This window comes from Cherax quadricarinatus, chromosome 45 (assembly GCF_038502225.1).
Source record: "Cherax quadricarinatus isolate ZL_2023a chromosome 45, ASM3850222v1, whole genome shotgun sequence".
Lineage (NCBI taxonomy): Eukaryota > Metazoa > Arthropoda > Malacostraca > Decapoda > Parastacidae > Cherax > Cherax quadricarinatus.
Window position 1 is genome coordinate 23,651,120 of NC_091336.1, and position 14,990 is coordinate 23,666,109.

Here is a 14,990-nt window from a genome sequence, read left to right on the forward strand (position 1 = left end):
ATGTACTGACATTGGATATCTCTACTAAATACCTTTCGGTACTTGGACACTGACCACTTAACTAATCAAGGTCCATAGACCGAAATGCTTTCAATAATAGTGTCCTTAAAGAATGAAATCGTGTTCATTTCTCTCAAGTTGTAGGCAGTTATTTGCCCTTATTTGGCATCTGGTTGATCTGCCATGGCTCCTTAATTAGCAATAGACAAATAAGCATCGTAGATTCTAAATTAGTATAAAACAGATGATCTGTAGTGTATGCGTTCCCCCTCTCTCCTCCTCCCCGTCACACTCTTCAAGAGGGGTTGTTTTGACTCTAGTGACAGGTTCTTGTCCCAAGGAAGGGCAACTCCCCTCTTCTTGAATCATATTTGATTACCATCCATTCCCCATATTGTGTACGACTCATTCGAGTAATGAGAATTAATTCATGAGAATAGTAATTCATGAAAATAATAATTCATGAAAATAATAATTTATCGCTCTTCAGTGAAAGGTGTTTCAAAATGTTCTCTACTAGAGAGAGACGGTCAGAGGCGCCAAGAACTAAAGAAACAAAATTTTATTTTTGATAAATTATGTTATAATTTTCTCTCTGGATTAATGGTAGAGACGGTACAATCTCCCTGAAAGTCTCGTAATTTGAAAAAAAAAGTGTGAGGAACATAAAAACATTTGGTTTTTAAAGGGAATCTCACTGTGCTAGGATGCATATATTTCAGAGTTGCTTTTTCATGCTTTTCTTTACGTATATTTTTTTTTATTTTCGTTTAAAAACCTTTGAAAATAGCAGAAGCAAAATCAGCACCAAGAACAACAGTTTTAAAAACGATAGTAATAGTAATAATGTCAGCAATATTTAATGATGTAGGTAAATGGTTCAGAGAACCGCCTAGTTGATAAATTAGATACATGTGCAACACTTGGGTATCTTTGCTGAGGAAACGTTTCGCCACACAGTGACTTCATCAGTCCATACAAAGGAGAATGGTGAAGAACAGTAGGAGCTTGAGGTAATCAGTCCCTCAATCTTTAGAAGAATACAGCATATGCACGAAGAAGTTACTTATATACTGTTCTTCACCATTCTTCTTTGTATGGACTGATGAAGCCACTGTGTGGCGAAACGTTTCCTCAATAAAGATACACAAGTATTGCACATGTGTCTAATTTATCAACAATAATATCATCATCAATAACAACAACTACTACTACTACTATAATACCAATAATAATAACAACACTGACCTAATACACCGTTACCATTCTGCAGCACAATAATTAACCATTGCTTCCCATCACCTAAGCAATTGAATACAACAGTCATCTTGCATATTTTTTTCCTCCTAGATAATACCTCACTTTATTTTCCACTGACCATACAGTTTCCATTTACTGTTCGCCCACACGTTTCCTGTTTCTCAATTAATTTTCAGCTTTCAACTACAAATTTAGGACGCTTCGAGGGAGGGTGTCTTGACGCCGGTACACAGCTATTAATACACAGCATTTATGCCGGTGAAGGGCTCGTGATCTAAGTATTCGGAGCTACCCTTCCCTTCCTCGGATCCAAACTGATTACTTTCCACCTTCTTAGAGTTATATATATAAATTTACGAACAAAGGGAGGAATTTTCCAAGAGGAAACTCATTCTCTAGCAGAAACAAGAGACGTATCAGTCAAGTTTTGATGACTGTTTTGGTTTCCTTGCCACTGGCAGCAATAGCCTGGTTGACCAGAAACTCAGCAGAGAAATCTGGCCTCAGACTGGGCTTCCAGAGCAGATCTCTTGAAGCATGTCACAGGTATATCATACATAGGGAGGGATGCAAGTGGAGCACATGCAATGACAATTTTTCCTGTCTCTCCGTCTGGGTCTTCCTGTCTCTCTCACGATTTTATTTCCTTATTCAGAAGGTTCACTAACGAAGAATAAATATTTGTGTTATATAGCAGATGACAAAGCTCGAATAGCCTTACGTTATTCAGGTTTCATTTATTTTTCAATGAATTCTTTGTCTCTGTCTCTCAATAAATCTCTGATGGAATGGCCATCTCTCTATCAATCTATCTCTACCACTGAACGTGTATCTCTGACTTTCTCTTAATCACTGTCTTGGTATCTCTATCTCAATGCTTCAAACTGCAAACTGCTCATCAACCGTATCTCCCTCTCTAGCCATTTTCAGTTATTCCCTTGCCTACATACTCTTGGTTCTGTCTCTAAATCTCTCACTACACCTATGATTATAGCCACTGAACTATATATTTCCGTTCATCCACTTTATATAACTTTACCTTTTTATTTCTATACCTGTGTTTCTTTTTTCCCTTTGGCCTTTGTCGACAGCAGATACACTGAATAAATGGCTAAAATTTAGGTGCAGTTCAGTTTCACAGGAAATATATCAGGCATCTGTTTCTTTTATAACAGTGTTGCCGATGTGACGGCAATCTTTTTCTAGTACTTTAGGAAGAATTGTGTAGAAGGAAATATCCGAGAAAGAGGAGGAGGAGGAAGGGGAGGAGGAAGAGGAAGAGAAAGAGGAAAAAAGAGATGGAATTGGAGCAAGAGGTTGAGGAAGAGATGACAGATGAGGAGTTGGAGATGGGATTAATGGATTAGGAGGAGGAGGGAGAGGAAGTGGAAGAAATAAATGAAGAGTAGGAAGAGTGATGGAGGGGAAGGAGCAGGGGGAGAAAGGGTAAAGATAGTATTAGGAATAGCTTTCATACCTGAGAAAATACTCAGCCTAGGCAACACAGATGACTGCTTTAAAGTAGGAGAGTTGTTCGGTTTTCTATTTTAGCTTATCGAGTGTACGAGGGCAATTAAGAAAATTTTAATAAATAAAACAGGGATAAAAGCAAAATCTTCGTATGTATAAGAAGATATTCACGCCTCAGTGTATATATTTTTACTTGTCACATTTTTCGCCTCGCTTTTCTCTTAAGAGAATTTACAAATGCCGAAGACAACCTATGCACAAGTCCTTGGAAAAGTATTATTTTTACACAGTTGAATTCACTTGGTAAAAGCTCTTATGCATCCTGGGTACATTTCAGCGCCTCGCCCTACCTTGCATACACTGCAACTACCAACGATGCAACCTGCAATAGTTACCTCGCAATCAGGTCCGTATTTACTGTTAGCAGTGAGGGTGCAGCAGATGTATGGAGACTTGTCCACTCATCTTGATAATCAAACCAGAGTCTATTATTATAGAATTAATTGACGCAGGAGACTGAAGTTTAGACACGAAGGCCTCATTCAGTTCCTGAATTACTCAGGAAGATTGGCAATGAAATCATGGCTTGAAGAAATGCATGGGAAGAGGCGAGAGATAAATTCATTAAAGCCTCCGTTCTAGTAAAGATATACATAAGGAGTCTCTCAGTTCATACATCGATCATGCACTGAAAATTAAGAGAAATTCCCATGATTCCAAAGATAAGAGTGTAGTAAATGAAGTGGGGAATTATTATTCTTCTTGCCAGTGTAGTCTAAAGTTAGGCTCTTGTCCGACATGCTCTGTGTAACTATATAGGCTTTCTACATGCACAACTGTCACTCATCTCTGTACACTGTATCATACTGAAATAAATTATTATTATTATGAAGCGGTTCCTTGAAGTGGTTGCCTGGGTTCAGTGAAGGGATACAGACACTAATAAAATTTACCCTTCATGGGGAGTTCCCTTACACTGATAAAAAAAAAAAAAACTGGAGCCAGGTAATTTGGAGCTACATTTCGATTTCTTGGAATTGCCTCTTATTTTCCCAGACACTGCATGACCCTTATGAATTTAGCGTTTCTACGTGAAAGTAATAACACTGAAGATCAGTATATAGGAATAGATAATCGTAGAGATCTTCAAAAATCAAATTATCTAAATTATAACAAAGTAATCTTCATATTCGAAAAAAAATTCGCTAATGTTTACGTAAAACACAGAAAAATAACCAAGACTAAAACAAGAAAAAAAATACATAGTTATTTAAAAGTCCGTCCTGCAGGATAGACGACCAAGTTACGTCCATTTCAATTACCTCTATGTTCCAATTAACTAAAATAGGGTCGAATTAACCCTCTATATTGCTCATCCCGACGAACAAATTGGGTTCCAGATTCAGGCTGGTTCTAGCGAGTCTGGGCCACCGTCCATCAAGCAATATTATACACCATTTAATATATTATCTATGGTCTAAGAGTATTTTCCAGCTAAATATCAGGTGGCTCCTTCTTGACTCCTTGCCTCATACCTCTAGCCTCATGCCTCTAGCCTCGTGCCTCTAGCCTCGTGCATCTAGCCTCGTGCCTCTAGCCTCGTGCCTCTAGCCTCGTGCCTCTAGCCTCATACCTCTAGCCTCATGCCTCTAGCCTCGTGCCTCTAGCCTCGTGCCTCTAGCCTCGTGCCTCTAGCCTCGTGCCTCTAGCCTCGTGCCTCTAGCCTCGTGCCTCTAGCCTCGTGCCTCTAGCCTCGTGCTTCTGGCCTCGTGCCTCTGGCCTCGTGCCTCTAGCCTCGTGCCTCTGGCCTCGTGCTTCTGGCCTCGTGCTTCTGGCCTCGTGCTTCTGGCCTCGTGCTTCTGGCCTCGTGCTTCTGGCCTCGTGCCTCTGTTTTAGTCTCGAGGACTGACCACTGACTGTCACGAGTGAGACACTGATCAACTGAGAGTTACCTCTTTATTTCTTCTACTGTCTCAATGTTATAATCGCTTGCCTTCGACTGAAGAAACCTGATGCTCAAGAAAAACGTTCCGACGATGAAGTTTTATAAGCAATGAATACGTTTATTTATCAATGTGGTTTTTATTTGAAGTTTTCTGTATCGATATATGGCTGTATAAAAGGCTTTTATAATTTTTTTTTTTTGCTGTTATTGCAAACAAATATAATATAGGCACTAATAGAGAGCAGACTTTCATTATCGACGTATCGCTCTGAGTACTTTACGACTAGATAAAGGTATGCTGAGAGAGAGACAGTCTAGAAGAAGGATCCTTGATGCCGGAGAGGGGCTCTTGATTCAACCAGTTGGACCTGACTGTTTCATTGTATCGCACTTAATTTTCTCCCAGTCCTCTCCGGAACTGTATAACCCCGACAGGTTTAGTGCTCCTTTATGTAATAACAATGCAATAATGCAAAAGTTTACGGTTCATAATACCTTTCTACGTCTTTACCGTGATTATCCATGTGTCCTTCACCTCTTCATCGAAGGCAGCAAGCACTTCTGTAATGTCGTCTCTCCTGCTCGTTAGCTGTGTGAAGGCAGCAGGTACATCTGTAATGTCGTCTCTCCTGCTCGTTGGCTGTGTGAAGGCAGCAGGTACATCTGTAATGTCGTCTCTCCTGCTCGTTGGCTGTGTGAAGGCAGCAGGTACATCTGTAATGTCGTCTCTCCTGCTCGTTAGCTGTGTGAAGGCAGTAGGTACATCTGTAATGTCGTCTCTCCTGCTCGTTGGCTGTGTGAAGGCAGCAGGTACATCTGTAATGTCGTCTCTCCTGCTCGTTGGCTGTGTGAAGGCAGCAGGCATTTCTGTAATGTCGTCTCTCCTGCTCGTTAGCCGTGTGAAGGCAGCAGGCACTGCTTTAATGTCATCTCTCCTACTAGCTGGCTGTGTGAAGGCAGCAAGCACTTCTGTAATGTCCTCTCTCCTGCTCGCTGGCTGTGTGAAGGCAGCAGTTCCCAGCTTTAATATCCCTTGTACGGTTCGGTGAATATTAAGCAATGTACTCTAAACTATGGGCTGTAAAATGTTATGTACACCTGAAGATTTGGATATGTCACTGAATACATACAGCTGTGTGTTATGGAAATTCAAATAGAGATAAAAACACAGCGTAGAAAGAGGCTGTATATTTCGATCTCCGTCTGAGATCTTCTTCGGACGACGATCGAAATAATCTTTTTTTTTTTTTTATACTGCGTGGCATGTTAAAAGTATGTTATATTTTATTCGGCGTATGTCACATACCCATGTAGGCATGCCTCACGACCAACGAGCCAGGTGCTAAGGGTTTAACGATCAGGGGGCCCCATGTTATACCAGTACCTTGGTTCAATCAGCCAATCACAAAGAAGCCTACCAAAGCTGTGAAGCGATGTGGTACACTCGTAAAACAGCTGTGAGAGATTTTCCTTCACTGATGGTCGCTAAGGTTCACACAGTCTTGTGCTTGCATTTTTGCCTTATTGTACATAGGCTATATATATATATATATATATATATATATATATATATATATATATATATATATATATATATATATATATATATACACATACATACATACAAGGAATTCGCAAGAGCAGGCGAAATATACACAGACACTGAGCTCTGGCCGAAGGAGACTCGAACCTACGAACCTTGGAACAAGGTACGCAGTGCTTTACCATCCTCACCACACTGGGCCAATACCTTGGCGCCCAGCTCACGCTAGACGTTGATCCAAGGCAGCCAGCTTTCAGACAGGAGGCTTACAGCTTTTCATCTCATCCCTTGCACGAATCGACCAACTAGAGATTTTAACAATGCAAGGAATTCGCAAGAGCAGACGAAATATATACAAACACTGATCTCTGGCCGAAGGAGGCTCGAACCTTCTCTGCTGGGACGGAGATGACCAGAAAAGACGACCAGAACAATGTTTTTGTTTTTCACCACAATTCTCATAATCGCTGTATGAAGTTTAGTGAGGCCAGACTTGTCAACAGTGAAGAATACCTACACAGACGGTGATGTCTGAAATTTGAAGTTATTACTCACTAGCAATCTCTCCCAAAACACTAAATTCTTCAGTATTACAGAAATGTTGGCTAAATTCATTCTACCCAACCTAAACACTGTAATTAGATTAGTGGCACTGCTCCTTAAAACCTGAACCCACCCACTCTTACCCCTGTTTATTCTTCTCTGTATTTAATTGAAAAGACATTCCTCACAGCAAATGTCTCACTACATATCCTAACACTACACGTGTTTTATTTACACAAAGGAGCACTGCAGCAGACCTACTGGTCAACGTTTGGTTAAGAGTATCGAATCAAGGATGTGTGCTAGACGTTGGCTGAATTTAAAACACCTGAAATTAGTTCATTGGTGTTTTGGTACTAATAAGCACTGCTTTAAAACATCTAGTTCTGTTAACTTAATGATTAGCTGGTCTCCTTGTCGTGCTGTGAGATGAGTTTGTTGGTGTTGAGTTCTGCAGTCATATAGGTGTTCTCGTATTCTGGTATTTAGTTTGCGAGAATTCCAGTATATCAGAATACATTCTCAGCACAGGAGGTGGAGTTGATGCCACCGGTGATGCTATTCTAACTGTTGTTTCATGGTTGTGTGGTTTTTGAAGTGACTGCCACTTTCCCGTATCGTCTCTGTAACTATATCAGCAGTGTTTCCTGTGGAAAGCACCAACAGACATTAATGTACATAGCACCACTGAAAAAAAACAAAGGCGCACTTAGCTCTGCCTAAGGCCTAACGCGCATATAAAATGAACAGTTACCGATCTGTGGTTAGACATTTCACATCAAACGTTCATCAGTAACTTTTAGTTTTAATATTTAATCATAACCCGTGTGGGCTATTTAGCGCCTGATCTCTGACCAGTCAGGTTGTTGGTAATTGCCACTTTGATCAGTCTACCTGCTGAATTGCCCCTCCACTCGCCCTAATCGACCTATGATTTTCACACTTCATTGATTCCTGCTCAGGCGACCTGCAAGAATCCTCAAAAAAAAAGTAACTTCATCTCCACTCACTACTACTCACTCCCAGGAACATTTATCCGTGTTAAGTGCAACCTGTGGAATGTTCGATACAAATCTATACACAGATACACTTTATCCTAGCAGAATACTGTTCTGCAACTTGTGTGTCTATCTTTATACATCCGATGGTTTCTAGTTGTGTAGGGAGAGAGACAGAGGGAGAGACTCATGTGACTCTGGCTCTCACAGACTATATAGTGATTGTTCTCATATTAGTATTTATTGGTTATCGAGGAATCTGGGAATGTGTTGGTAAAATGTAGGTGTGTGGGAGGGGTGGAGGGTGTGTGGGAGGCGTTACATGAGTTTGCAAAGAGATCTATATATAAATAAAAATCACAGGGAGAGAGAGAGAGAGAGAGAGAGAGAGAGAGAGAGAGAGAGAGAGAGCGAGAGAGAGAGAGAGAGAGAGAGAGAGAGACAGAGAGAGACAGAGAGAGAGAGAGAGAGAGAGAGAGAGAGAGAGAGACAGGCAAGCAGAGAGACAGAGACAGTGTGCGAGAGAGCTCTCGAAGCATTAATATCAAATTTGAAGGCTGCAATTTTGTCGTGGGTGTATAACGTAAATTGTGCGACGTCATAAAGTGTGGTCCAGGTCTACGTAATTACTTTTTAAGAGAATAATTAAGTTAATTGCATGACGTAATGTTGACTCGTGTTGTTGTGGTAGCCAAATGGGTTATTAGTCTCTCACTCTCTCTCTCTCTCTCTCTCTCTCTCTCTCTCTCTCTCTCTCTCTCTCTCTCTCTCTCTCTCTCTCTCTCTCTCTCTCTTAGTACAAAACACTAACACAATATTGAGTCTTTAATGCACTTTTCAGATCACGGTACCGTGAATAACCTGCCAACCTCTGGTCCCCAAATTACATGAAAGACGAAGATATATTGAAGAGGGGAACAGAGGTCAACTCAGCTCTTACCGTCATTAAGAATCATTACATATGAAGAAAGATGCACATCATTACCTGTTCTCCATTTCCTGTTCTCTCACAGGTAATGGAGACTTCGTAGATGATCTTATGCAAACTATAGATACTGTTTATATTCGCAACACTCAAATACTGAAAAGCTATTTGAAATTATTCGATTCTCTCAAACACTGAAAAATGTGTGAAGGGACTTGGTACTCTCAAACATTACGAAATATTTGGAGTGATTTAGTACTCTCAAACATTACGAAATATTTGGAGTGATTTGGTACTCTTAGATACTACGGAATATATGAAGTGATTTGGTACTCTCAAAGACTAAGATATATTTAGTGCCTTGGTACTCTCAAACATTACGAAATATTTAAAGCAAAAAGAGAGTCGGGAACCCGACGCAATGGAGTGAAACCTAGAGGAATGAGCTGTCCAACAAGTTTTTTTTAGCAACGTTATAGATCACTGAAATATACTTGTCACAATTGAAGTTGCAAGTGCAAAATCAATACTGTCATTTACGAACCAGCTGCTGGGCAAGCACTTTGTAAATATCGGATTCAACTAGATTCTATGCAGGGGTTGCCTGTATTTACCAGAATCCTGATGTAGTTCAGAAACTACCTTATGAAGCTTAACTGACAATGAGAAACTTAGAGCATAACAGTAGTAGGACAGACGCAGTGGAAGTTGTGGTAATAGTAATAGTAAATAATAATAATAATAATAATAATAATAATAATAATAATAATAATAATAATAATTAATAATAATAATAATAATAATAGAAGTAGTGGTAGTTGTCGTAGTGGCAGGTCAATTAGAAGAAATCAAACTATTTCACTTATCTAGATAGAATCCTAGGAAGCTAGATAGTAACTACTCGTTCTCTCTCTCTCTCTCTCTCTCCCTTCCTCCCTCTCTGTCTCTCTCTCTCTCTCCCTCTCCCTTTCTTTCTCTCCCTCTCTCTTTCTGAAGTATAAATGTAAAATAGCTCTACAATAACCATATTACTGGTGTTTTTTTATTTAGTGAAATTGGATCACAGCTTAAGTTCAACTGAAAACATGTCTAAACACGGGAGAAAGAGAGAGAGAGAGAGAGAGAGAGAGAGAGAGAGAGAGAGAGAGAGAGAGAGAGAGAGAGAGAGAGAGAGAGAGAGAGAGAGAGAGAGAAAGAGAGAGAGAGAGAGAGAGAGAGGGAGAGAGAGAGAGAGAGTGTGTGTGGAAGAACCATGCAAGGGTAATCTTGCCCTCCATTAGTCAGAGATGGTGAGGAGGTCTTGGAGTGGACCTGCTCCTGACATATTGGATTTTCCACTGGGGCGAAGGTTTCCACTTCCTAACTCCATCGTAAGAGAAGGAAATGGAGGTAGAAGGGAGGAAAGTGGAGTTAGGGAGGGAAATGGAGATAGGACGGTGGAAAGTGGAGTAATGGGGACGAGAAGGAATGCAGGAATGTGCCAAAGTATCGGTATCGGCGGGTATCGTTCATTTTTACGGTTTCAGTGAAAAAGTGGATGATATCGGCCAATACTTTCTGAAATATTAATATATGTTTGCTGAAAAAATTCAACATTAACTCTCCACCTCACGACTGTGAGAGTTACACACACACACACACACACACACACACACACACACACACACACACACACACACACACACACACACAGGAAGACAGCAGCGAGTCATGGTACGTGGCGAGGTGTCAGAGTGGGCACCTGTGACCAGCGGGGTCCCACAGGGGTCAGTCCTAGGACCAGTGCTGTTTCTGGTATTTGTGAACGACATGACGGAAGGAATAGACTCCGAAGTCTCCCAGTTTGCAGATGACATGAAGTTGATGAGAAGAATTCATTCGATCGAAGACCAGGCAGAACTACAAAGGGATCTGGACAGGCTGCAGACCTGGTCCAGCAAATGGCTCCTGGAGTTCAACCCCACCAAGTGCAAAGTCATGAAGATTGGGGAAAGGCAAAGAAGACAGCAGACCGAGTACAGTCTAGGGGGCCAGAGACTACAAACCTCACTCAAGGAAAAAGATCTTGGAGTGAGTATAACACCAGGCACATCTCCTGAAGCGCACATCAACCAAATAACTGGTGCAGCATATGGGCGCCTAGCAAACCTAAGAACTGCATTCCGACATCTTAATAAGGAATCATTCAGGACCCTGTACACCGTGTACGTTAGGCCCATATTGGAGTATGCGGCACCAGTTTCGAACCCACACCTAGCCAAGCACGTAAAGAAACTAGAGAAAGTGCAAAGGTTTGCAACAAGACTAGTCCTAGAGCTAAGAGGTATGTCCTACGAGGAGAGGCAGGAGAGATAGGGGGGACATGATAACGACATACAAAATACTGAGAGGAATTGACAAGGTGGAAAAAGACAGGATGTTTCAGAGATGGGACACAGCAACAAGGGGACACAGTTGGAAGTTGAAGACACAGATGAATCACGGGGAAGTTAGGAAGTATTTCTTCAGCCACAGAGTAGTCAGGAAGTGGAATAGTTTGGGAAGCGATGTAGTGGAGGCAGGATCCATACATAGCTTTAAGCAGAGGAATGATAAAGCTCACTGTTCAGGGGGAGTGACCTAGTAGCGACCAGTGAACAGGCGGGGCCAAGAGCTCGGACTCGACCCCTGCAACCTCAACTAGGTGAGTACACACACACACACACACACACACACACACACACACACAGGAACTAGGAATTACCTGGAGTATACCTGGAGAGGGTTTCGGGGGTCAATGCCCCCCGGCCCGGTCCGAGACCAGGCCTCTGGTGGATCAGGGTCTGATCAGCCAGGCTGATACCGCTGGCCGCACGCAAGCTGACTTACGAACCATAGCCCGGCAGATCAGGTACTGACTTTAGGTGCCTGTCGAAGTGCCTGGGAAGTAGAGCTAGGAAGATGGAAGTGGAGTGAGAGGGAAGTGAAGCTAGTGTAAGGGGAAGTGATGTTTCATAAAGTAAAGGGGATTTAGAAAGGATGGAAAATGAGTTGGAAGGGAGAGAAGGGATGGAAAAGCGGCTCGAAACCTGGGATAAAAGGCGTCGAATTAGTTGGAGGAAAGTGAAGTCTGAGAGAGACTAGGTGGGTGGGGAATAGCATGTCAGCGGAATAAAGAGTGGGGAGAGTAAAGGAAGGAAAGATAATGGCAAAGAAAGCAGATCGGAAATACAGGTAAATACAAGCCAGAGAAGAAAATTAAAGGCTTTCAAAGTCAAGGGAAAGCCGACTGGCATGTCAATTATTCACACTATAATATTTTTTCACGAGCCAAATGACACTCGATGCATTTTATGTTCTTTCATGTCTTTTTCTAAACCAATTTGTCGGTATCTATTACCAAGGTTTATACCGTTGTGAATTGCAGAGTACTCTCATAGATTATTGTGAGTTGCAGAGTACTCTCATCGATTATTGTGAGTTGCAGAGTACTCTCATCGATTATTGCGAGTTGCAGAGTACTCTCATAGATTATTGTGAGTTGCAGAGTACTCTCATCGATTATTGCGAGTTGCAGAGTACTCTCATAGATTATTGTGAGTTGCAGAGTACTCTCATCGATTATTGCGAGTTGCAGAGTACTTTCATCGATTATTGTGAGTTGCAGAGTACTCTCATTGTTTGAGTTACAAAGTCAACACAAGCAACAAATAAAAGAAACCTCTACTTTTGTCAACCTTGTCCTCGAGAAGAGGATTTTATTGAGATAACTGACAGGAACTCCAAAATAAAAGCTAAAATATCCCTTCGCAGTGGAAGGAATGAGAAACAAGTGCACTTGGTAGGTGGGAGGGAATAAATTCTCGTAGGAAAGATGAGGTAAAGAGAGTGAAGGGAATAATTGGGCTTTGTTAATCCTCGTTAATTATTTTGTTTCGGTAGTTTGGCATTACATTCACTTGAAATAATTTCTTCTGCAGGTTAGCATGAGGCCCATTCTAACCTTCCTAATGTGAATAGAAATATAGTTGGGTGAACCTTATTAGGGAGGTATGGTACAGGGGATAAAGCACTAGGCTGCTAGTTTTAAGACTGGCTGTCTCGAGTACCATCCTAACTCTCGTGTTATTATGATTTCACCAGTCACAAAGTTTGTTCCTCCAAGCTGTGACTTTTCTTTTATCCTGGTGGGTTGCGCATGTGTTGTTAGTGTTATATGTGTGTACCCAGTATATATATGTTCCTGAATCCTTGAGTAAATGTCTAGTGATCTTTATCCTACATTATGTCTATAACATCTTTACAATTTGTGGTGTGGACGGCTGCATTAACATCTCTATAGATGTCTTAAAAAGTTTAGTTAACTGCTTAGTGTCCATCAGCTTCACTCCGTTTCCTAATAACCCTAAACTGTAATTACAAACAGAAACACACACACACACACACACACACACACACACACACACACACACACACACACACACACACACACACACCCACACACACACACACACACACACACACACACACACACACACACACACACAAAGTATTGAGTTGGAGAAAATTATTTAAGTATTGTGTTGTGCCTGGGAACACCTGCTTGAAGTAAGTTGAGCCAGGGAAGTGAACAACACATTAAGGGAAGCGTTGAGGCAAGATAATTGGTCTTTCGCAGGTGTGTGGAAGGTCTCCAGGTGAAGATTATCTCCGGTTATTCCCAAGAGCTCTCCAAGGTGTGTGTGATCAGTGCTTGGTTATTGTTTATTGTAATAATGGGAAAGCTTGGAAATCGTAGGTGGTAGCAAAACGCCTTGGGATGGGAGGCAGTCAGGTTTGATTCGGCAAATGGATGGTCAGCTCCTATTTCTTGAATCAAGAGCCCTTTAACATCAAGGCTCATACGTTCTAAAGATCAGTGTTTGAAGAGGAAAAAACTTCTGCCTCTTACTTTTCCCTTTAATTCACTGCCTCTTCCTCTAATTCCGTTCGAGAGGAGGCATTACGCTGGCAAAGAACTTTTGTTCCATAGAATTGTAGTTACCCCTCTCCCTCCTTGGATCAACCGTAAGTATCTCCCATTCCCCAGGCTCTGACCCCAGTGGATTTAGAGCTTACCTATAAATATAATGTAAAAAACTTCCTCCTCATATTTATTATATCTCTTGTTTTCAGACTTCTTGGATATATATTTTTTTTTGAGAATGTCAAAGTCGTTCTGCGTGTTTCTGTCAGTTGCGAGAATTATACTTTAGTTTTCCCTTTATGTCACCAAGAAAAGAGAGAATGCATTTTCTAGTCTTTTTCCTCTCTCTCTCTCTTTTACCTCGTTCGCTTTCTTTGCCTCTCTCTTCCAGTGTCAATATTTTTTCTCTCTCATTCTCCTCCCTTTTCTGTCTCTACCGCCTGAATTTCAGCGATACTAATGTGCCTTTTTTCTCTTTTGTCTCCATTTACTGACCTTTCTATCGTCTCCATTTACCGACCTTACTTTCGTCTCCATTTACCGACCTTACTTTCGTCTCCATTTACAGACCTTACTTTCGTCTCCATTTACCGACCTTACTTTCATCTCCATTTACCGACCTTACTTTCGTCTCCATTTACCGACCTTACTTTCGTCTCCATTTACCGACCTTACTTTCGTCTCCATTTACCGACCTTACTTTCGTCTCCATTTACCGACCTTACTTTCGTCTCCATATACTGACCTTTCTTTCGTCTGTATGCCACTGAAAGCACCTTTCTTTTTCATTTGATTGCAGTAACCCTTCACTTACCTCTAATCATTGGATAACTCCTATAATCTACGAAAAACTATACCATTGCAAAGAATCATTAAAAATAATTAACCATTGCAAGAATTTATATTCATTTTCTTTTCAGTTTATCACCTCACTGCTAAACATCTTTCGTTTCACTTGGGAATCTTTGTTGTTGAGACATTTCGTCAACCTGTGATTTTCATCAGTCCAATATATAGAATACTGGAGACGGTGGAAGACATGAAGAGGAAGTCTAAAAGGAGGTGTTCAGTCCCACATTGTTGATAAATCTTAGGTAGATGCCCTAGGCTGGAAGACTTGTATACTAAAGACAGAATAGATGAAGACGGTGTCATAATTGGCAGGAATCGTCCAGTGGGAGTAGTGGATGACGCTGTCTTCACTTGTGTTCTGGGTACAAATTTCCAACCAAGGGCATCAACAATGTTGGATTGAACACCTTTCAAGGCTGAGGGACTGATCACCTCAAATTACTACTTCACTTTTTCCATCGTCTCCAACAGATCCATCTCAGTGGGTGACTATTTCCCGCCGTCTCCAG